This window comes from Hemiscyllium ocellatum, chromosome 14 (genome assembly GCF_020745735.1).
Source record: "Hemiscyllium ocellatum isolate sHemOce1 chromosome 14, sHemOce1.pat.X.cur, whole genome shotgun sequence".
In the NCBI taxonomy this organism is placed as follows: Eukaryota; Metazoa; Chordata; class Chondrichthyes; order Orectolobiformes; family Hemiscylliidae; genus Hemiscyllium; species Hemiscyllium ocellatum.
The window spans coordinates 66,412,738-66,437,054 of NC_083414.1; the positions used below are offsets into that span (position 1 = coordinate 66,412,738).

The 24,317-nt window shown below is 42.6% G+C and overlaps 1 protein-coding gene across 2 annotated transcripts in view; it reads left to right on the top strand.

The window, feature by feature from the left end:
* Positions 1-24,317, top strand: part of dag1 (dystroglycan 1) — a 104,629-nt gene that overhangs the window by 19,762 nt on the left and 60,550 nt on the right. Inside the window, exon 2 of one of the 2 annotated variants that reach the window (XM_060835755.1) lies at positions 17,156-17,296. The exons of the other annotated variant lie outside the window; for it this stretch is intronic. The gene's annotated coding sequence lies outside the window, so the exon portion shown is untranslated. The remainder of the gene's footprint in view (positions 1-17,155; positions 17,297-24,317) is intronic. 2 annotated transcript variants of the gene reach the window in all.

A 24,317-nucleotide genomic window follows, 5' to 3' on the forward strand; every position in this document is an offset into this window, starting at 1 on the left:
TTGTAAAACAAAATAAAATGGCCAAGAAATTACTGGAAAAGTTAATGTGCATGCTCAGTGCAGCCCCTCTGCCTGAAAACAATATCTCGATTGTTTTTGTTCAAGCTGTGACATTTGCAGTCCTTGTTTGTGTGAAGTAATACTTTTTCCCATAGTGTAAACAATTTTAAATGGTGTTCCACAGAGAATTCCTGTGGTGTTAGATGTGGGTGTGTTCTTTCCACTGACTTTAAATATAGACATTAAAAGATCAGTTGCAACTTATTGACTGAGAGAAAGCATCCCTAGGTGCTCCATCCAAGTGGAATCAAACAGCAATTCACATTAAGCCACCAAAGGTGATATTGGAAGTGGTGCTTAAAAATCCAGTCAATGGTGGGTTTTAAGAAAAGGAGTGAGGGAAATGCGAGCTTTGGACTTCAGTTGCAGGCACACCCTCCCTCTGTGGAGCAAAGGTAGTGGACTGTGTATCGGGCTGGAGTTGGAGGCTGGCTGAGTTTCATGAGTGCAATATGACTGCTGGTGGACCTTTTTATTTTAAAAACTATATTCATTAATAAGATATCGGTGTTGCTGGCTAACGTTGCATTTATTGCCCATCCCTAATTGCCAGGGAGAAGGAGACGGTGAGTTGCTTTTCTGAGCTGTCACTGTTTGGATTTGTAGGGACACCTACAGGACTGTTACGGCACTTCCAGGATTTTGACTTAGCACTGCTGCAATATTTCCAAGTCTGAATGTTAATAGCGGGTGATTTATTGGGATTGTCATTGAAGATCATGGAGAGATTCTTTTGTTTGATATGTTCATTGCCTGTTACTGATGTGCAAATGTTATCTGCCATTTATCACCCCAAACTTGGGGTTTCAGTCTTGTAGCAAATGTCCACGATTGCTTCAGTATCTGAAGTTGCAAATGGTGCTAAATGTTGTGTAATCAGCAATGAATATTCCCATTTCTGACCTTATGGACGATGTTCATTGTTGAGGCAACTGAAGATAGTTAGACCTAGGGCACGAAACTGAGGAACTTATGGAGTGATGCCATGTGGTAAAGTTAAGAGTCTATATCAATGCAAATTGGGTTATTAGTTGTGGCAGTGTGTGTAGACCTCTACATGAATGAGCAAGCTGTGCGTTCAAAATCCACTTGAAATCTGAGCATAAAAGTCTGGACTGATGTTGCAGTCTAGTTCCTGAGCCTGTTAGAACAGACTTTTTTTTCAGATGCGCTGTTGAACTGAGGCCCTGCTCTCTAGGTAGACATGAAAGATCCCATGGCGCTGTTGCAAAGAAAAGTGGAGTTTGCTGTGTGAAGATTGTCTGCTGCCTTTCTGATGTTACAACAGTTACTTGAAAACAACTTAATTAGCTGTATATTGCTTTATGGTGCAAGAATTTTTTTGTTGTGCTTTGTGCCTCTCCTGCCCAAACGTTTAAAAATATCCCTATTGCTTTACTATTGGATTGCTCCAGTTTACTAATTCCTGAAGACTGCAGGAAGGTTGTCGGGCCTCTTTCCTGAAGAAGGGCTCATGCCCGAAACATCGATTCTCCTCCTTGGATGCTGCCTGACCTGCGATTTTCCAGCAACACATTTTCAACTGTTGGGTCTCTTTCTCAGGTCATAGGTTTACTGTGTCCTGTATGAGAGCCTGTTTCAGTGATGGATGCAGTATGAAGGGATTCTGCACTGAGAGGTGCTATTCTTCAAATGAAAAATTGAACTGAGACCCATTTGTTTTCTTGATTGAATGAATGTAAAAGATTCTATGGCACAATTTCATAGATAAGGAGAGAAGATATTCATATTATTGTCATTTTCTTTCAATTGACATTGTAAACTATCTGATCATTAAAATATTGCTACTTGTAGGAGCCTGCTGATTGTGAGTGGCTGCCAGATTTCCGGTGTTACAACTGTTTACACTCCATAAAGTACTTATGAAGTGTAAATGCTTTGGGGTCTTGAAATATGCTATAACAGTGCAATTCTGTCTTTTGTTTTCCATAAGTTATCTAAAGTTATGGATCCATTTGGTCCCACGACTTTTCCTTCCTCCTTCCACAAGCCTCGGGCGACTGTCTGTGTGGAGTTTGCACGTTCTCTCTGGGTGCTCCGGTTTCCTCCCACAGTCCAAAGATGTGCAGGTTAGGTGAATTGGCCATGCTAAATTGCCCATAGTGCTAGGCGCATTAGTCAGCGGGAAATGGGTCGGGATGGGTTACTCTTCAGAGGTTCAATGTGGATTGGTTGGGCTGAATGGCCTGTTTCCGCACTGTAGGTAATCTAATCCACTCCATCAGTCACTGAACTCTGGACCAAGAGATAGTTAGGACTGAAGATGCTGGAAGTCAGTCGATAAAATGTGGAGCTGGAAAGGCACAGCAGGTCAGGCAGCATTGGAGGAGCAGTAAAGTCGACATTTCGAGTTGGGACCCTTCATTAGCTCTGGACCAAGCTGTGTGGTGGAAGTAATTGGTGCTGTGGAGGGAATGAAAAAGATCTGGGCTGAGGGGAAACCTGAAAACTAATTTTGTCTTTGAGACCATCAAAAGGGAAAGCTGCCAAATGTAATATTACTGCACTGACTGGGGACAGTTGTAATTAGGGCAATTGCAAAGGTAATGCTTGCATCTCTGTTCTGGCTGTGCACTACAAAATCAGTAAGCAAAGCTCGATCAACAGAACCCAGTCAGGTGGTGATCAGCTGACCGTTCTCATAATTGTAATTTAAGGAATTGTCACTCATCCATTCAATCAATCTTTATTAGCCACCCTCAACTGAGGGTGGTATCCGGTTTTTCTGTTTTCACCGAAGATCTCCAGTTGGTATCCAGCTCTGCAGGTGTCAGCCAACCCATGGTAGCTCACTCAATATTAACATCTCAACAGAGAGAAAATGAGGACTGCAAGATGCTGGAGATCAGAGTTGAGCATGTGGTGCTGGAAAAGCACAGCTGGTCAAGCAGCACCCGAAGAGCAGAAGAATTGATATCTCAAGCAAGGGCTTATGCTTGAAACATCGATTCTCCTGCTCCTCAATGCTGTCTGACAGGCTGTGCTTTTCCAGCACCATGCTCTCGACTCATTAACATCCCAACACCCTACTGAAGGCTATTAACTGTTATAATGTAGGAAACCTGCTAGCCGATTTGTGCATAGCAAAATACAACAAATGCAAATTTCTGGAGTATAACCCACTGATGGTGTAAGTATTGCCATTGTTGCTATCTTGAATAGATTCCAGGAAATTGACCCAACCTGTAGCAGTCGTGTCATTAGGGTTTTCAGTAAAATGTAACAAGTTGTGGATATTTCATACCATGTTTGCTTAAAGTGTGAAAACCACCCACCTGCAGTGTCTGTAGCATGTTTTCAGCTGTCAAAAAGCTTTGACGTTGTGCTTGTGTTGTGGGGGCCACAGTTTGTATTCACTCTTTCATAGCGACAGGACCTTTTGAACCGCTGAGAAACTGGATCTTGGGTTCTGCTGTTGGCTCAAAGAAACTGAGGTATGAATTGTACAGCTCTGTGATGGAGGGGTAATTATGGGAGCAATTTCATGGAATGAATTGGGATCATACAATAGAATTATTTGTTGTACTCTACACCCCACCTACACACAAACTAGTGTTTATTTGAGGTTTTGAAAGATGCTATAGCAGCGCGATAGCATTGTTCTAATACAGGGCGAAAGTGGGTACTGCAGATGCTGGGGATTAGGGTCAAGATTAGTGTTGGAAAAGCACAGCAGGTCAGGCAGCATCCAGGGAGCAGGAAAACGATGTTTCGGACAAAAGCCCTTCATCAGAGTGAAACGTCGATTTTCCTGCTGCATGGATGCTGCCTGACCTGCTGTGCTTTTCCACCACTTCTGTTATCTTGATCGTTCTAATATATCTGGATCCATTCTCAGGCTGTGGGTGTGGCTGACAGGGCTACTACCATTTATTGTTATTCCTACGTATCCTGCAAGAAATGAAAAGAGGATCAATCTAACCTGGCCAATTATTGGCCAAACAACTTCCTCTAAACATTAAAAATGAAGGAAGGAGTCATAAACCATGCCATTGACTGACACCTCATTTGTACCTAGTTGAAATTTCAACTGACTCCAGATATCATTCACTTTGCAATTGTCAGAGGTTACACATTAATTATCTTCCCTTGCATCACAAACATCTGCAATCTCAAAGGGATTCCCTTTTAAACCTTGCCTTGATCAGTACATAGACTGAGGAACTGAATGTCAGGAGAGATGGGAGTAGTGGCCCTTGACATTCAGGTAGAATTTGTGAATGTGGTACCGAGGCCCATTAGGAAATCTGAGGGTTGAAGGGAAATCCTTCTAGAGACTGTAGTCCTGCTTGAAATAATGGAAAAGTAGTTGCAACTGTGAAAGGGTAATAGCTCCAGCTCTGCACTGCAGGCAGGGCTGATGTACTGAATGACCACCTCCAGTTCTTCAGGAGGTGACAGAAAATGATTTGTGGCATAGAAGAAAAGGAAGGAGGAAGCATGAACCCTATGACTTGTGCCATCATTCCTTTTGCCATTTTACTTTGTCCTGTTGTGTTTTGTGCCTCGCTTGACCGGTCATTAAACTGAAACATTAGGATTGTGCTGACTGGAAGCGTGTTTCCTACTCCTCGATAATTTCTGTTAGAAAACATGGACATCCAGCATACAGGTAGTGATGTACTGATGTGCGAAGTGGGTGAGAAACTGACAATTTTAAAATCTGGAAAATTTTGTTTTTTTTCTCAATCAGTACGGGGCATATTGAGAGTGGAGTCCAGTCAGGCGGTACATCTGCTTTTGATTTAAGATGTGAATGCAATTAGAGTGGAGTTACTTCAACATTAGAGAAGTATAACATGATTACAATACAGAAGTAGATCTATTTGGCCTGTCATGTCTATGTTGTGTCTCCAGTAAGAGCAATTCGCAATTAGTCTCCACTGCTTGGCCCTTTCTTCATAGACCTCCATTTGCTTTACTTTTCAGCTGTGTATCTAATCCTATTTTGAAAGCAACAGTTGAATCTGCCTCCAGGACACACTCGGGAAATGTATTCCTAACCTCAACCATTCAGTGTACTAACAAGAAAGTTTCCCGTTGCTGTTGGTTCATTAGCCATTCATATTGTCCACTGGATCCTGCTCTTCTGCCAAGGAAACAATTTCTTTCCATCTACTTGTATCAAATTTCCTGTCAATCTTTTCTAAACAGAAAAACCTGTACTTCTGCAGTCTGTCTACGTTACTATAACTACCTGGTGAAGAGGCAGCACCTCAAAAGCTGGTGCTTCCAAATAAACCTGTTGGACTATAACCTGGTATTGGGATTTTTAACTACGTAACTGACGTCACTCACCCCTGGAACTATTCTGTTGGTATTGCCAGCCTATCTAAAACCTTCTGTTCCTTTTTGAAGTACAGAGTTTAGAATTTGTCCCAATGCTGCAGATTGTTTTGGACCTATGTTTTATTAATGTTCATCATAGCTCTTGTTTTAAAGCTCACGACCCCCTATGTCTTTTTACTTGCACTTTCACCTTCAATGACTTGTCCACACATACCCTTGGGTTCCTGGATCCTGAACCTCTATCAGAATTGTTCCTTTCTTATATATTGCCTCGTTTTCTTATCCCGCACTGGGGTTTCATCAAAGCTCAGAGTGCTATATAAACGCTGGTTTTGCCTTGAACCCCAAATTCTTTCCTTCCTGAACTATAATTTCTGTTTTTCTTCCCATGTGTTGAATGTTGTCATTTCTGAAACTCATATACTGCAGTAGGCTGCTACCTTTGAAGGTCCTCATGGATCAGGGTTTCAGGAAAGGCCAAGAGCAATACCAGTGCTGCTTCACTTGAAAATTTTCAAGGAAGAATGAACATCCTTTAATTTATTATGGAGTCTTTTACTGTTTAAGCTGAAGTGCTGCTGGCATCAAAAGAATAAAGACCCGGTGGAGTGGCTGAACCAGCATATAAAGGATTTGAAGCAGTAATACCTAAAAGAGATGTTAGGTTGATTTTATACAGTGAGCAGCTGGGGCTGTTTGTTAAAAGGAAGGCAGCTGTAAGTTGATAGTTACTTAAAATTGCAAAGGGCTGAGACAGTGTAGACAGAATCAGACTGCTTTGTAATTTAAGGGTTTCTAACAGAAGCATGGAGAAAAGATCAAACCTGAGATTTAGGAGCAAGTTGGAGAAACTTCTGTGTAGGTTGTAAAATGTACAATCATGATCCCTGATGGCAGTGATCATGTCAGTATATTAGAAATAGTTTGAATATGTAGTTAAGGGATTGTGGGATATGAAAACATAGAATTAGAAGTGCACCTAGTTGAATTTGAAATCAGAATGAAGATGAGACAAATAATTTTCGGAAAGTGTTCATTTGCTGTTCAGACTCATCCCTTTTTTGACAACATCTGTATTGCAAGATAAACCCCAACAGTGACATTACTGGAACTTTTGACATTTTATTGAACTTCTTTTGCCATTATCTTAAGAGGGAGGCAAAACTGACTGGTGGTGTCAACACCGAATTACCTGTATTGGTGGCTGATTAGTGTTGTCTGTCTTATGATTTAGTCTCCAGATGCGGTGTCCAGAACTAGGTTATAGCAAGGTGTCAATGTACCAAATGGTATCACTTCACACATCTTTGAATTCAGCTCCTTTTGTTATGCTTTCTGCTCGCATGCTTATATTCTCTTGAGGCTCATTCTTCTGTTCAAAATATTTCCAAGTGTTTTCTCCTCTGCAAATTAAGAATCTGTGGTCTGTGCACCCTAGTCTTAAATCGTTATGATCGATTAACAAGAGCAGGGTCCATGACCCAAATCCACTTCTCATTTGTTCTCACTGTGACTGAACAATTTTTGACCCTCAACACAAGGTCACAATGGGTTAGGGAAGCACTGAGATTCACTGACAAAGCCTTTTGGAGCAGTTTGATCGAATTTGGTGTGTAGGTCATCTCAGAATGCAGTTCAGAGTAAACCACATGACTGTGATCTGGAGTCAAATGTAGGCCAGACTGGCTAAGAATGGTAGATTTCCTCTCAAAAGATGAGTAAAGTAAGTGAATTTTTACAACAAATTCTATAACCGAGTGATCACTATAACCTGAATTTAAATTTTTACCACCAGCTGCTGTGTTGAAGATTGAACGTGTTTCTGGAACATTCTTCCTGGCCTCTGGATTTAGTCCAGCAGCATTACCACTGTATTACCATTCCCTAACAATTCACTAAAATTGCTGTAAAAATGCCCAATTCGTGTGAAAAGATAAATACTGAGAGATGAGCCTGTGGAAGGAGTAATGAGGTGAAATACCCAAATTTATCCTTTGTTAAGCTTTTTGCAGGATTATTGATAGTATAGAATTACATGATGGAGTTGATTTAAAATATTCAGAAATGGATTGTTTGGGCTCAAAAGCTAGATTGTGGTGGCATTGGCGCAGAAAGGAAATGTTGACTGTTCAGTTTGATGACCTTTTCATTGGATGTTCCAACAGACGATAAATGTGTTAACATACAGTATTGTTCAGAAAGATACCCTTCTGTCAATGCTTGGCAGATTAAAAAGAATGAAATGCTATCTCTGATTTTGCTGTAACATGGTTTCAGTGTGTTAACAAGCTTTAACACTTTTCTCCATTCCATTTCAATGTTCACCTGAAGTTGGGACACCATCCCTTGGTTCATAATTTGTGCCAGCAGACCCATGCCTGTTGAGGGACCATCCTTTGCTCCTGGAAGACAGGGATTCATGTTTGTAGTGATTCTAATACCAGTAATTTAAAGAAAGAGGCTTACAATGTTGATAAGTAGTAATAGTAAGAGAATTTCAGAAAAAGGGCGTAAACTAGCAAGAAACAAAAACAGATTGTTAAAGCTTCAGGAGGTATGTAAAAAGCAAAGAGATTAATGAAAGGTGGGACTGTTTGAAGCAGCGATAGATCAGTTCTGGGTCCACTACTTTTCATCATTTGTATAAACGATTTGGATGTGAGCATGAGGTATAGTTAGTAAGTTTGCAAAAGATACCAAAATTGGAGATGTAGTAGACAGCGAAGGAGGTTACCTCCAATTACAACAGGATCTTGATAAGATGGGCCAATGGGCTGAGCAGGTGGCAGATGGCGTTTAATTTAGATAAATGTGACAAATGCATTTTGGAAAGGCAAATCTTAGCAGGACTTTAGCAGTAAGGTAAAAAGACCTTAGCAGTAAGGTCCTAGGGAGTGTTGCTGAACAAAGACCTTGGAGTGCAGGTTAAAAGCTCCTTGAAAGTGGAGTTGCATGTAGATAGGATAGTGAAGGAGGTGTTAGGCATGCTTTCCTTTTATTGTTGAGAGTATTGAGTACAGGAGTTGGGAGGTCATGTTGCAGCTATACAGGACATTGGTTAGGCCACTGTTGGAATATTGCGTGCAGTTCTGGTCTCCTTGCTATCGGAAAGATGTTGTGAAACTTGAAAGGGTTCCGAAAAGATTTACCAGGATGTTGCCAGGGTTGGAGGATTTGAGCTACAGGGAGAGGTAGTCATCCTGGACAAAGCAGAATACATCCAGAAAGCGCAACTACTTGCAGATACCAACACCTACCAACAGAGGGAGTTTGACCCCACCCCACAGCTCACCAATAGGATAAACGACACACTGAGGAACCTGCAAAAAAATGGACAGATAACCAGGTTTGACCCACCGAGAAAGAAACCTGAAAGCAACACCACCCCCAGATTCTATGGACTACCTAAAGTGCACAAACCAGACATCCCACTCAGACCCATAGTATCACTACCAGGATGACACCACGCAAACTGGCGAAAGAACTACAGCAGAAACTGAAACACCTGATCAGCGGATCCAGACACTCTATACAATCAACACAGAATTCTTGGACATCATCAGAAATATGCACATAGACCAGGAAGAAACTATGGTCTCATTCGATGTAATGGCACTGTTCACCTCTATCGGCAAAACCCTAGCCAGAGAAACAATAGCCAACCTGCTGGACATACAGTACAGACAACAAGACGGGGAACCTATCAACAAAGACTGCATATTCAAACTACTGGACCTGTGCCTCTCAACACACTTCACATTCAACAACCAAATATATGAACAAGTCAATGGCGCACCCATGGGCTCACCCATCTCTGGACTCATAGCAGAAGTTGTAATGCAAAGATTAGAACAAACAGTCTTACTGCAAATTCAACCCAAGAACACAACTTTGTAATCATTAAAAACACAGAAGTAGAAAACACACACCGTATTATCAACACCACACTCAGGAATCTGATTCACTAGAGAGGAAGAAAAGGACAACCAACTCCCATTCCTAGATATGATGGTTCAGAGAACACAGAACGAAGAATTCATCACAAAGGTATACAGGAAAGCCACACACCAACCAAGTCCTGAACTACGAACGCAACCATCAAAACACACACAATAAGTTGCATCAAGACACTGTTCAAAAGGGCCACAACACACTGCAGCACACCTGAACTGCAAAAAGAGGAAGAAGAACACCTCTACAATGTATTTGCCAAAAACAGATACCCACGCAATTTCATCAACAGATGCCTAAGGGAAAGACAACGGAATGAGGACATGCCACAACCCAAAGGACTTGCCTACTACCATACATCAAGCACATTTCTGAACTGACAACCAGACCACCAGGGCTCATAACAGCACACAAACCAACAACCACTCTCCGACAACTCACCAGGACAAAGGACCTGATACCCAGCATGAGCAAAACCAACGTAGTGTACAAAATCCCATGCAAGGGCTGCACAAAACACTACATAGGACAAACAGGAAGACAGCTAATGATCCATATCCATGAACACCAACTAGCCACGAAACGACATGACCAGCTATCCTTAGTAGCCACACACAGATGACAAGCAACATGAATTCGACTGGGACAATGGGTGGCACAGTGGTTAGCACTGCTGCCTCACAGCGCCAGGGACCTGGGTTCAATTCCCACCTCAGGTGACTGACTGTGGAGTTTGCACGTTCTCCCCGTGTCTGCGTGGGTTTCTTCCGGGTGCTCCGGTTTCCTCCCACAGTCCAAAGATGTGCGGGTCAGGTGAATTGGCCATGCTAAATTGCCCGTAGTGTTAGGTAAGGGGTATATGTAGGGGTATGGGTGGGTTGCGCTTCGTCGGGTTGGTGTGGACTTGTTGGGCCGAAGGGCCTGTTTCCACACTGTAAGTAATCTAAAACACTACTATTATCAGACAAGCCAAACAGAGAACAGCCGGGGAATTCCTAGAGGCATGGCACTCATCCACAGATTCAAATCAATAAGCACATTGACCTGGACCCAATGTACCGGCCACTGCAGCAGACAGCTGGAACTGACAAATCACTATAAATGCCGGAGGAAAGATCACAGAAGCGCTTCAGAGGAGGCTCCCAAGCACTCAGGATGTCCCCTAGACAGGGGATGAAACATCTGCAACACAAATTCCAAGCTCGGCGAACAGACAACGAGCAACTGAGCTACAAATCTTCTCTCAAACTTTGAAAAGGTGGAATAAGCTGGGGCTGTTTTCTCTGGCACGTTGGAGGCTGAGGGGTCACATTATAGAGGTTTATAAAATCGTGAGGGGCATGGATAGGATAAATAGACTCTCTTCCCTGGCGTCAGGGAGTCCAGAACTAGAGGACATAGGTTTTAGGGTGAGAGGGGAAAGATATATAAAAGAGACCTAAGGGGCAACCTTTTCACGCAGAGGGTGGTATGTGTATGGAATGAGCTGCCAAAGGAAGTGGTGGAGGCTTGTACAATTGCAACAGTTTGAAAGGCATCTGGATGGGTATATGAATAGAAAGGGTATGGAAGGATATGGGCCGGGTGCTGGCAGGTGGGCCTATATTGGGTTGGACCATAGGGTCTGTTTCCGTGCTGTACATGTCTCTGACTCAAGAAATGGCAGAGACATTAAACAAAGACTTTTTCTATCTTCACAACAAAAATCCAAAAGTAATGGATTATCAACTGGCTTCAGAATAAGAAATTTTTAAAAAGAAATTAATCTCAGTAAAGTAGTAGTATGGGAAAATTTTAATTGAATGTAAAGTCAACAAATCCCTAAACCTTTGCATGTAGGACCTTAGGTGTTGTCTCTGCAATAAAAGGAAAGGAGCAAAGGCAAGTGGGCATCTCCGACCAGTCAGCCTGATGTCAGCAGTAGGGAAATTTCTGCATTCTTTTCTTTAAGGACGTGGTAATAGGCAACTTGGAAAACCTGAATATCATTATGCCAACTCCATGATGATTTACTGAAAAGATTTACCGGAATGTTTGAGACTGGAGGGATTGCACTATATGGATAGTCTGGGACGACTTTTATTGGAGCAGATAGGCTGAGGGGTGACCTTTATAGAGGATTATAAACAATGAGGGGCACAGATAGGGTGAATTGCAGAGCTCTTTCCCTAGGGTAGTGAGTTTGAAAATAGAGGGTATATTTTTTAGGTGAAAGAAGAAAGATTTAAAAGGGAACTGAAGGGCAATTTTTTTACAGGTGGTTTGAGCGTGGAATTAACTACCAGAGGAAGTAGTAGATACAGGTACAGTTACAACAATTTAAAAGTCATTTGGATAGGGACATGAATAGGAAAGGTTGAGATGGGTATGGCCAAATGCTGACAAGCAGGACTAGTTTGGGAAACTTGGTCACATGGGCAAGTTGGACCAAAGCGTCTGTTTCTGTGCTGTATGACTGCGTGACTCTTAAGTGGAGTTTAGAATTTTGAGATTTGTATCTAGCAGAGTAGATGAGCCAATGGATGTTGTACAGTTGGATTTCAAAGACTGCCAGGTGCCATGACAGAGGCTAATACAGGTTGTTCTACTATAACACACATTTCGTTAACACACACTCACTGTAAAGCGATTGATGAATTGGGGACACTGTTTCTAAAGAGTAAGCTTTTAAAATGTGTTGGCTGTAACACAATAACGTCGCCAACACTAAGTACTGTTTCTAAAGCGTGGTTTTTCCGAAAATGCAGTGTTGCACAAGAATGCAAGTGTTCTTCTGGAAGAGCAACCAGTACTCAAAAATTACAGCTGGTGGAATTGAAATTGATGTTACTGTGGAATGGTTAATGGACAGGATTCAAAGTTACATGGGATGTAAGCTGAGAGATGTATGGAGTCCACAAAACGATACAGGCAGATTGAAGTTTTCTTGCTATCATCAGCTGGCCCTCGGTTCTAGGGTGACATGTAATCAGGGTTGCAAGCTTGTACTGCGAATCATCAAATAACTGATCAGACCAATTGTAAGCTGCGGCTCCTTCAACACACTGGCGAAGCCACCCCACAAGGTTGTGCGACTCAGGGTGCAGAATGGATCCTTTTCTTTCCTCCTCTGGCTCATCATTTAAAAGTTTGTGACTCAGTGTGAAGCAGCTTGACATGCAAGTTGCCATCTTGAATGACCTGTGTCATGCTCCTATTAGTCATTAAAGTCAGAGCATTGTGTCTTTGTAACATTTTCTTTATTCGTGGAATGTAGGCGTTTTGAGGGTTGAGAAAAGAGGACCTGGCAAGGTAGACATTTTCACTGAGAGTCTGTTGTTGATAGTCTTGCAGAATTCTGTCTGAATGCCTGTGGGACTAGCTTCAAGGAGACACTGTTTGTACAATAATCCTCCCATTGAATCCAAGTGTGGCAGAGGTATTGCTGGAATTTCTCTAGTGCTGTTCTGTCGTTGATGCATGGCACAGCCCAAGAATGTGGTGATGACAACTGCTGTACATCCGAGGATATTTGTTGACTTGTAGAAATGGTTGTTGTCTAAAGCTTGTTGCCATGTTTTGTAAGTATGTGGGATATTGTAGGGTTGTATTGTCGTCCTTTTGAGTGAGGTCACTACCAGGGCATACAGTGCCCAGCATTTTCCAAAGTGTTTCCTCCAACCAATATGGGAACTGACCATGCCTGAGTTCATCCAAGGGAAGCAGGCCATTCAGCCCAACAAGTCCACACAGACCCTCTGCAAAGTATCCCATCCAGACCTATTCCCCTACCACTCTACATTTCCAATGACTAATGCACCTAACCCACATATTCCTAAACATTATGAGCAATTTAGCATGGCCATTCCAGCTAACCTGTGCATCCTTGGACTGGGGGAGGAGACCGGAGCACCTGGAGGAAACTGATGCAGATATGAGGAGGATGTGCCAACTCCACACAGACAGTTGCCCGAGGCTGGAGTTGACCCCGGATCCCTGGCACTGTGAGGCAGCAGTGCTAACCACTGAGCCATTATGGTGCCTTTGTTGATAAGAACTTTGAGGATACTTGGCAACATTTAACTTTGAGAAGATAATAGTGAGCTGTTGCAGTCAGCAGCTATAGGTGCACCCATTGTAATATTAGGAGGGGAATTCCAGGTTTTATTTGACCCAGAGAATGGACAGCAATACAGTTGAGGTATTATTCAGCCGAACTGGACTGTGGGTCAGCTCTCCCAATTTTGATATGTCCTAGATGCGAGTATGAAGGACTTTTCATTGTCGACTTGGCAGGGTGTGCTGGTGTTGCTTCTGGCTCCTTGGCCAGTAGTAGGTGGACAGTTTGGTTTTATTCCTTCCAAGTTTTCTGCAATGCTTTGGTGCAACTGGCTAGCTAGGCCCACTCAGAGGGCAGTTAGGAATCAACTACGTTTTTGCAGGTCTGGCGTCACATATATAGGCCACAGCAGGTAATGATGGAAGATTTCCTTCTCTAAAAGACACGCATGGCAATCAGTTGTTCATGGTCTGTATGTAGCTTTTTATTTTAATCTTTCTTTGACTTTAAATTCAATTTATTCTAATCGGGTGTTATAGTGGGATTTGAATTTGTGTCCCCGGAGCCCGAAATCCAGTATCATTGCCAACTCACTACTAGAGTACCAAATGGAATATAATCTCGGAAAGTGAAGGTAAGCATATTGGAAGGAAAAGTAGAAAGATTTTGTAAATGGTAGAAGATTGGAAAATCCAGAAGGGCTGGGGAGTATCTTTGTACGTAATACAGGATGTTATCATTCACCTATAGCAGGAAATTAGAGTCAAGTGGTACGCTGGCCTTTATTATAAAGCGATTTAAAGAACCTGAGTAAAGATGTCTTAAACCATAAATATAGAGCTATGGTGAAAATCACCCATGCGATTTTGATGCATGTAAGAAAGGGAATGTTTTACCCAAAGGAAATGCAACAAAAGTTCTGTGTTCCAAAACAATCCAAGTACATTAGGCAGGATGGAAGAATTGGCTTGGAAGTGACAGCTAAGTTCTGCTAAATACTGATAAAACAAGGAGATGGTGTACATGATCAATATGTTAAACTCCAGATACCATTGTTTGTGTTAGGGGGTGGTGGGTGGGGGGGGAGGTCGGAGGGAATGAATCCCTTTCTGATGCGCTGTTCAAGCCCTCATTCTATTGCTTCAGGCTTGTTTTCTAATACAGAACTATTAACACACCCTTCATTGTCATGTGCATTATGGATGGCGTGGAGATGGTCTTTGTTGGGGAAGATTGCTGTGAAGTGTTTGGGGGTGGGGGGGGGGGATGTGGTGATGGTGTGAAGGTGGTTTCTCTTTTGTGATTGTAGCCTTGTTTTTCATAACTGTTCAATCTGGTGATTTCCTTGCCCCATGGTAGCATTTTTGGGTCAAGTATTTATACAACCATAAAGATGTACAGCATGGAAACAGACCCTTTGGTCCCACTCGTCCATGCTGACCAGATATCCCAACTCAATCTAGTTCCACCTGTCAGCATCTGTCCCATCTGTCTCCAAAACCTTCCTATTCATATACCCAACCAAATGCCTTTTAAATGGTGGTGGTGGTGGCGGCAGCGGCTGTCGTCATCTCCACCACTTCCTCTGGCAGCTCATTCCATACACATACCACCCTCCGAGTGAAAAAGTTGCTCCTTAGGGGTTTCTCATATCTTTCTCCTCACACCCTAAACCTCTAGTTCTGGACTCCCCCACCCCAAGGAAAAAACGTTGTCTATTTATCCTATCCATGCCCCTCGTGATTTTATGAACCCTTATATAACACTAACTTTTTTTAACAAAAACAAAACTACACATACAAAAAGATAAGTTGCTGAAAAACTCAGGGTCTGACCTCATCTGTGAAGCACAATCAGCATTAATGTTTTGAGTCTGGTGACCCTTAGAACTGCAAATGCTGGAAATCAGAAACAAAAACAGAAATTGCTGGGAAAACTCCGGTCTGGCAGCATCTGTGGAAGGAAAGGAAAGTTAATGTTTCAGGACCAGTTCTGAGGAAGGTCACCAGACTCGATGTTAACTGCTTTTTCTCCATAGATGCCAGCAGATCGGAGTTTTCCCAACAAACTTTCTGTTTTTGCTGTTTTGTTTATTATGCACATTTTGACACAGTAAAGTGCTACAAAAATTAATATTGAGGCACAGCAGAAAATGTTGGGATAGCTGGAGCAGCATAGTGACTCAGTGGTTAGTACTGCTTCAGCGCAAAGGACCCAGGTTCAATTCCAGCCTCTGGCAACTCTGTGTGGAGTTTACACACTTTGTTTTCCCCCTGTTTGCGTGGTTTCCTCCGGGTGCTCCAGTTCCCTCACATAGTCCAAAGATGTGCAGCTTGGGTCAATTGGCCAAACTAAAATTACCCATAGTATCTAGGGGTAGGTTAACTATGGGAAATGTGGGATTGTAAGGATAGCGTAGGGGATGGATCTGGAGGACTGCTCTTTGGTGGGTTGGTGCAGACTCCAATGGCCTGCTTCCACGTTGTAGGGATTCTGTGATCTTATCTTTATGTCGTGGCTTTAAATGGTCGAGAGAGATTTATTAGAATGATAACTCAAACTAATTTTGATAGAGATGTTAATAATCATGAAGGGTTTTGAATAAGGAGAAAGTTTCCAGTGGCAGAACAGTTGGTAACTCTCAAAAACATGACGATTTAGTCATTTTCAAGAAAATCTTCTTAAAAAGAATGCTTGAAGTGCAAAGGATTGCGTGCGTATAGAAAAATGTGAGCAAGTGGGACTAATTGGACCTAACCTTCAAAGCGGTACAGTATCTCCAACTAGATGAGTTAGATGGCCTCCAATGCATCTGGTCAGAAGTCTGTTTTAAGGAACCTTAAAACGGGGATATCTAGAGCTTGGGGCTTAGATTGGCAAAACTGCGGATTGTAGATAAAGGAAGTGTAGAATATACAAGAGGCCAGATTTAGGACTCTGGGAGCTCCCTCGTATATTCTGTGCTGGGTCTTGCTATAGCTGGCAGAAAAGTGGGCCCTGAAAATGTCTTGGCTATATTTTGGGGAGGTTTTTGCTTGGTTGGTAAAGAAACGCTGCACAAGAGCCATGGTAAAGTGAGGCAATGTTAACATTGTAACGTTGTCTGCCTCAAAATCTATGAATCAGATGGTTGATGAACACCGATAGCTAAGGGGTACAAGATTTTGAAGCCTTGATATTTCAAAGTAAGCTTGTACTACATGGATTGACTAATCTGTCATAGGCGCTACCAGGTAGAGAAATTGTTTTTTTTAAAAGAAATCAAGACTTTAATTGGGCACAGGCACATGTTCTTGTTCTCTTTTTGTTCCTTGTTTTGTTTGCCATGATGGCTGTGGATGGAATGAGGTAGGTGACTGGGGGAAGGGCAGGACAGCAAACTGCAGGCACTTCTAATGTTCTTCCCACACTCAGCCCACCGTGTCAAGTTTAGGAAACTTTCGTAAGGATGTGTATTGTAACTAATGTGTTGTACAAAATGAGGCATTAGAGCTGGCGAGACCTGTACCTTCTGTTTAAAATCCTGCCCTGCAAAAGGCACAATCTCCCTGGAGTTACAGCGCAAACTCTTTTTTAGAAAACAGGGCTTTGTTTGGTTACCATAGGAACAGGATGTTGAGGAATTGACTTTTTTTCCATGGAGGGACAGGGTCAGAAAGGTTTGTGCTTAGCTATTCTTTGTTCAGCTGTACAAGGGCCTTTTCTCTGGCCATGGCTGATCAGAGATGCTGAAATCCTCCCCCCAATTGAATGTAAATTAGCTCCATTCAGAAGTTTCAAATAACCTGCTTTCAGGGTGGAGGTGACACAGACGAACAGAGCTACAGCTTTGCAGAGTTCCAGCATGAAGGAGTTTGAGCCGCTGAGGAGACGTGTTTCAAGCAGAGAGTGAGACTGAGGCCGCTCCACAGCATAAGTGACATTTTTATACCCAAGGTCAGTGTTGCAAGAGTGTGTAGTGATGGTTGCTTAGGTTAAAAGCTAAGTGATCAGCATGTATAATTCTCTCACCTTTTTTCTCTTTCAGATCCAGGCTGAGGGTCTGTCTCCATCTCATTCTTTCCAACTGTCACACTATACTTTTTAACCTGTTCCACCTAGTTCCATCTCTCACCTGCCCTATTTGCTTCGTTTGTATACTATCTCACTGTCTATACCATTGTCTCTCTACCCACCGCCATCACCACACCCAGGCATCTTTTTGTCTTTTCCACTCTCCTCCCCTGACAGTGTAGCTTGCTTTTTGCCACCAACAATTGCAAGGCACTGCTCTGGGGCAGTGGCTGGCCATAGAAAACTGGTAGGGTATGTAGAGTTAGTGCCTGATGTGGGAAACTGGGTGGTGGGGAGTTAGGTTGAGTCTGGGAGTTTGCATCTAAATCACAAACCAAGAAGTGCTCTTTTTTGAGTGGATTTGGAATTTTTAAAAATCCTTTCGCATGTGAGAGTTTGGTGCCCATTGAATTGGGAAAACTCTTGAAAACATTTAGGGTTAAGATGTATGCCTTGTTACTTTGGAGCAGAACAACAATGGTGTTTTAATGTATGTTCATGGAGCAATTGTTTTCCCAATTGACCCAGACTTCTGTTTGAATGTTGTCAAAGTGTATGTGTTGGGTGGAAGAAAAATTTTGGCTGAGTTAATCCCCCTACTCTGTTGTCTATTGTCTCTAGCACTATTATCTCAGCATGAGTAATGATTGTGTGGGTGATTTAACAGACAAGTATTGTAACTTAGTGAGAGTCAGCACCTTCAGGAGAGGCAAAAGTTGGAGACACAAAAAAAATGAAAAGTGACCCCTCAAATATTGTTTTTTGTCCTCTGCTCTGTTTTATATCAGCTTCATGTGGCAGATTGGTGGGCAGGCTGATCTGTGAGCCAATGCCTCTTTCTAGGTCCTGTGATAAAGATTATTTTAGTTTTGCTGTAGCAGGTTGAAGTTGTATCCATGGCATTGTTGAAGCGGAACTCTGAACAAGTGTGGATCTTGATAAAGATCAAGTGTAGGAAGCTCGAGCACATTACAGACTTTTTTTAATTTCCAGGATTACTGAAACACTGCCTTTGTTGTAATACCCAGTAACAGAGGCATCCATTGTAGTCCAGCCTGGGGAAAAGTTGCACTTCATGATGCTGTGTTTAAATCATATATTTGTCAGTGTATAATTCAGTATTGTGCAGACTAGAACAACAGGGGTGTGTCTCTTATTTGTACGTTGTCGTATGCCAGCCCAAGTTTTAATTTGAGTTGCAATGCTTTTGTTTGGCCTTTTTGTGAAGCATAATAATGGGCGTGCAGAATTTTCAATATATGTCTTAATATGTATGAAGTGTAATTGCACTGAGCCTTTTATAAGCTGCGTAATACTAGGGTGAAGCAGTACCGTTATACTTGTTTTTGTAATTCATGTGGTGGCATTCAGGTGCAAGCTTGTCTTATTTTGCTTGCTAAATCCAGCTCCTGTATTCTAGTTTCGGTAAGTTAATTAAGGGGAATCTGAATGCACTGGGCTACCTAGCTCTGAGTCAAATGCTAAATATGAAAATTTACTTCATGATGTTTATTAGAGTGGAAGAAGAATTAAGTGGTATGGCCAACCCGTTTCCCACACTTCTGGCCCCTCCCTGCTTTCCTCACCTACAACGATAAGATCCCTCTGATCCTTTCTTTCCACCCTACCAATCTCTGCATCCAAAAGACCATAATCTGCCACTTCCAGAAGATTCCCCTCCACTCCTTTGTCAAAATTCCACATGGATCATTCCCTCTGGGACATCCTGGTCCACTCCTCTTCCGAACACCTCCCCACACCTACACAGTATTATCCCATGTAATTGCAGAAAGTTTACCACTTGCCTGTACATCTCCTCCCTCCTCATTATCCAAGGCCCCAGACACCCCACCCAATCTAGTCCAGTATATATTCGCTGCTTGCCGTGTGGTCCCCTCATCCTTGGGGAAAAATGAAATGCAAACTGAATGACCATTTGCTACTTCAATAATATGTCTGCCTTGCTCCAGTCAGGCTCAAACCAAGCCGAAGAATGGCACCCTACCTTCTGCCTGTGTACTTTACTGTCCTCAAGACTCATCATTGAGTTTTAACAATTTGAGTGTGAGCACATTCTTCCATGTCCATTATGTCCGCCGCTCCTGTTGCTTCCAGCACAGCCAACCAATTTTCATTTGCACTTAGCCATTGTATCTCTATAAATATCCCACTGTCCCATAGCCTCTATTGGTACCGATGTAGGTTCATGGAGTTGAAACGTTAACTGTTTTTTCTCTCTCCCGTTGCTGCCAGATGAGTTTCTCCACTGCGGTTTTGTTTCATTCTTTTTCATTAAGGTGATGGCGACTTGACAACAACAAAAGACTGATATCCATCAACTTGAAAGGGCACTAGACTTAGTGAGATTATGTTTTGTGTTATGATGTGCTAGTAGACCTAGTGAAGCAAGCTAGTTCTAGGATTATTTGTACTTTTAACAATAAGTTGAAACATCTTTGCTTTAATTTGACAAAGGCAGAAGGTCGGCAGAGCAATGTACCCAATCATTGCCCTAAATCTAATACTCAACGTTGAGCAGCTAAGTTTACGAATGTATTTTCAACCTCGTTTTGTTTTGTTCTGCCAAATAGTAGCTATAACCTCACGATGAGAGGAAAACCTATTTCGGTGGCTGTTATATTGTTCAATCTGTAATGTAGCAGAGCTGAAGTGGGTACTGTAATATTGGAGGTGCCATTTTTGGATAAGACATTAAATCAGGCCCATGAAAGATTCCACAGCTATTCTAATAAAAACAAGGAAGTTCTCCCTGGCGTCCTTGCCAATATTTACTTATCAGCCAGCATCTCTAAAGCTAATCTTTATTACCTCATTGCTGTTTGTGTTTCCAGCATCGTAAGTACAAAATTAACTATATATCTGAGATGTTGCAAGACTGCAAATGATTCAAAATAAATCCATGTTCTCTTTTTGTTTCACTTTTTAGAAACGTGACCTAACTGTTTCATATGTTTCGGCTACAGTTTGAGGATTTTATTTCTTAACGTTTCAAAACAAAAAAACCTCCCATTTCCGCTGGTGTGTTTAACTGATGGTATCTCTGTCTCTGTTATAATAAACCTATTGTATGTTGCCTAAGGTCATTGCAAAATACTGTCGTAGGAAGGGACATAGAATTTGAAACACTAACCCCAAACAAAATAAAAGCTGCTTTGGTCTCTGTTACTTTGGAAAAAAAATCTACTTCTTGGACATGGGCATCGCCGCAAAGCTAGCAGTTATTATCCAACTTCTCTTCACCTCAAAGGTGGTGGGGAGTTGCTCTCTCGAATTGCTGCACTAATTGGTGTTGTGCAGGTGCTTCACTACTGCTGTATAATATACTGTAGTTTGTGTACATACAGCCTCCATGTTTTATAAGGTGCTGGATAGATAGGCTGTTGACCTGCTTTGTCCATTCAGCTTCTTGTGTTGTTGCAGCTGAGCCTCTCCATCCCAAGTAAGTGATAAGTATTCCATTGTCTTTTGTTATGTACCTTGGAGGTAATGCCAAGACTTTAGGGAGACAGGAGTGAGCCACATGCTGCAGAATATCCAGCCCAAGCAGTCAGTTTTGTGCAGCTGATTTATAGAATCATACAATCTCTACAGTGTGGAAACAGGCCCTTCAGCCCAACAAGTCCACACTAACCCTCCGAAGAGTATCCCACCTAAGTCCACTCCCCATTATTCTACATTTACCCCTGACTCTGTGCTATCACCAATTTAGTGTATGTTTCCCAAACTGTGACATCTTTTACATCCACCTCAGGGTAGCTGGAATCTGAGCTGACTGTCTCACCCAACTCTGAATTTGCTCTGTAATGCACTGGGTGTATCTGACTATACTGTTGTTCTCAATTCCTGGAGTGCAGTTATTTTCATGACACAGGCAAGAGTATTCCAACTGAGTCCCAAGTAAAGAGGATACCCTGTTAGTCCTATATGGAAATGGGACAAATTCAGTATCTGGAGAAGTGAGGTGCTTCATTGAGGAATGGAGTATACTCTGCTAAGGAGGTCTGAAGACTAAGTTCCCAGATGGATCCTGTTAACGTTAATAAAAAGTTGAGTAACAATCTCAAAAGATTGAAGACTGTGCTTATGAAAAATTGTGCTTATTCCTTTCATTCCCTTTAAAGATGTTTTAAAACAAACAATGCTGGTGTCAGTGTGTGACAACAGGCAATCAACCTTCCTGATTCCACTGGTGGGCGGGTGGTCCAGCTGCTGGCCAAGATCCTGAATGTTTGGGGTCAATGGCCTCTGCTGCCTCATTTAAAGAACTATGAAAGCATTTTCTATCCCACCAGGGAAGATAGTCTAGTCTGATTTGATTTATAGCAATAAGAGGAACTCCAGTAAGAGTTTGTAGTTCTGTTCGCAGAGCTGGGAATTTGTGTTGCAGACGTTTCGTCCCCTGTCTAGGTGACATCCTCAGTGCTTGGGAGCCTCCTGTGAAGTGCTTCTGTGATGTTTCCTCCGGCATTTATAGTGATTTGTACCTGCTGCTTCCGGTGTGTCGTCTTCACAGCTGGTCCCACAGACAGCTCACTGACACGGAAAGAACAATACTGGCCAAGGGACTCAACTACAACCACAGGGACGCCAAGACAGCAGACTCCGAAACAATGGACTGACAGAAGAGACACAACAAACAGTGAGACAAAGTATTGTACCCCTGATAACCAGGAATAGACAAACACATAACCTCAACACCAAGGAGAGGGAAGCACTAAAAGCACTAAGAAACAATAAGAACATAATCATAGTACCAGCAGACAAAGGCAGAATGACGGTCATCCTGGACAAAGCAGAATACATCCAAAAAGCACAACAACTACTTGCAGTTACCAACATCTACCAAAAGAGGGAGTTTAACCCCACCCCACAGCTCACCAATAGGATAAACAACACAGAGGAATCTACAAAAAAAAATAGACAGTTAACCAGGTTTGACCTACAAAGAATGAAACCTGAAAGCAACAACACCCCCAGATTCTATGGACTACCTAAAGTGCACAAACCAGACATCCCACTCAGACCCATAGTATCACTACCAGGGACACCATCACACAAACTGGCTAAAGAACTACAGCAGAAACTGAAATACCTGATCAGAGGATTCAGACACTCTATACAGTCAACACAGGAATTCTTGGACATCATCAGAAATATACACATAGACAAGGAAGAAACCATGGTCTCATTCGATGTAATGGCACTGTTCACCGCTATCGACAAAACCCTAGCCAGAGAAACAATAGCCAACCTGCTGGACATACAGAACAGACAACAAGATGGGGAACCTATCGACAAAGATTGCATACTCAAACTACTGGACCTGTGCCTCACAACACACTTCACATTCAACAACCAAATATGTGAACAAATCAACGGCACCCCCATGGGCTCGCCCATCTCTGGACTCAGCAGAAGCTGTAATGCAAAGGTTAGAACAAACGGTCTTACTGCAAGTTCAACCCAAACTCTGGGTCAGCTATGTAGATGATACCTTTGTAATCATTAAAAACACAGAAATAGAGAGCACACACCGGATCATCAACGCCACACTCGCAGGAATCCGATTCATTAGAGAGGAAGAAAAGGACAACCAACTCCCATTTCTAGACGTGATGGTACAGAGAACCCTGAACGGAGAATTCACCACAAGGTATACAGGAAAGACACACGCAAACCAAGTCGTAAACTACGAAAGCAACCACCCCAACACACACACAAGAAGTTGCATCAAGACACTTCAAAAGGGCCACAACACACTGCAGTATCAGAACTGCAAAAAGAGGAAGAACATCTATACAATGTGTTCGCCAAAAAGGGATACCCCCACAATTTCATCAACAGATGCTTAAGGGAAAGACAACAGAATGAGGGCATGCCACAACCCAAAGGACTTGCCACACTACCATACATCAAAAACATTTCTGAACTGACAGCCAGAATACTGTGACCACGAGGACTTATAACAGCACACAAACCAACAGCCACTGTCAGACAACTCACCAGGACGAAGGACCCGATACCCAGCATGAGCAAAACCAATGTATTGTACAAAATCCCATGCAAGGACTGCATACAACACTACATAGGACAAACAGGAAGACAGGTAATGGTCCACATCCCTGAACACCAACTAGCCACAAACGACATGACCAGCTATCCTTAGTAGCCACACACTCAGATGGCAAACAACATGAGTTTGACTGGGGCAACACTTGTATTATAGGACAAGCCAAACAGAGAACCGCCAGGGAATTCCTATAGGCATGGCACTCATCCACAGATTCAATCAATAAGCACATTGACCTGGACCACTGCAGCGGACAGCTGGAACTGACAACTGGAAGCGGCAGGTACAAATCGCTATAAATGTCTATTCCTTGTTATTCCTTGTCCAGGATGACCGTCATACTGCCTTTTTCTGCTGGTAGTATGATTATGTTCTTATTGTTTCTTAGTGCTTTTAGTGTTTCCCTCTCCTTGGTGTTGAGGTTATGTTTGTCTATTCCTTGTTATCAGGGGTACAATACTTTGTCTCACTGTTTGTTGTGTCTCTTCTGTCAGTCCATTGTTTCGGAGTCTGCTGTCTTGGCGTCCCTGTGGTTGTAGTTGAGTCCCTTGGCCAGTATTGTTCTTTCCGTGTCAGTGAGCTGTCTGTGGGACCAGCTGTGAAGAAGACACACCGGAAGCAGCAGGTACAAATCACTATAAATGCCGGAGGAAACATCACAGAAGCATTTTACAGGAGGCTCCCAAGCACTGAGGGTGTCACCTAGACAGGGGACGAAACGTCTGCAACACAAATTCCCAGCTCGGCGAACAGAACCACAACAATGAGTACCCAAGCTATAAATCTTCTCCCAAACTTTGAACTCCAGTAAGA